The sequence below is a fragment of the Trachymyrmex cornetzi genome, unplaced genomic scaffold (genome assembly GCF_001594075.2).
Source record: "Trachymyrmex cornetzi isolate Tcor2-1 unplaced genomic scaffold, Tcor1.1 scaffold178, whole genome shotgun sequence".
Lineage (NCBI taxonomy): Eukaryota > Metazoa > Arthropoda > Insecta > Hymenoptera > Formicidae > Trachymyrmex > Trachymyrmex cornetzi.
The window spans coordinates 24646-25565 of record NW_017296396.1 but is presented as its reverse complement, the minus strand read 5'-3'; positions in this window follow the sequence as shown (position 1 = coordinate 25565).

Sequence of the window (920 nt, the reverse complement as noted above, 5' to 3'; positions counted from 1 at the left end):
GGAGGAATAAAATGATAAAATTTAATTTGTTCGAATTACATGGAATTTAACTTGGCGCCAATTGTTGATATCAAATCTTTTATACAAATGATACATATCATTAATTCTACTAAACAGCAAACGTGATTAGTCATCAGTTTTTCAGCCGATTAAGTAATTGGCGTTGGTGAAGTTGGCCCAAATGGTGATTCATTACGAGAAGCACCACTTGGGCCAGTTTCACCAACGCTTAGCGCTTTTTTTACCTTTTTTTTAAAAAGGTAAGTTTATATAAATTTTAAAAATTCCATAGAGAGAATCTTTTATACACATGATATTTATTATTACCGTCTAAATCATAAAAGGTCGTCGATGCACCACAGCACAATCATCACCAATGTCATTGCGATCAATTTGTTTCGGATTAATAAAAAATTCTCTAACCAATCTTTCTCCTTCCTTTTCGTTGCCTGTAAATTTAAGACGACAATATTCACCATGATAAGAAATTAAAACAGAAATCTATTCAGGAAGAATTACCAATGTGAGCCGACACAAAATGTTTTTTGCGAAAAAATAACTGTCATATATTATAAATCACAAGTATAAATTACAGATGTTTCGACATCATTATTGTGTTTGCTTCAGATGTATAAACCATATTCTAGATATAGTAAGCAAGTTTACTTTATTTTATTGGGATGCTTACTACATCTAGAATATGTTATTCCTACATTTAAAGAGGACACAATAATGATGCCGAAACGTTTGTAATTTATGCTCATGATTTATAATATATGACAGTTATTTCACAAAGGAACATCTTGTGTTGGCTCACATTGATAACTTATTTGTTAAATATTGAAAGAGAAGCTTTGATTTATTATTACCGTATAAATCATAAAAGGTCGTCGATGCACAAATCCACAGCACAATCATCA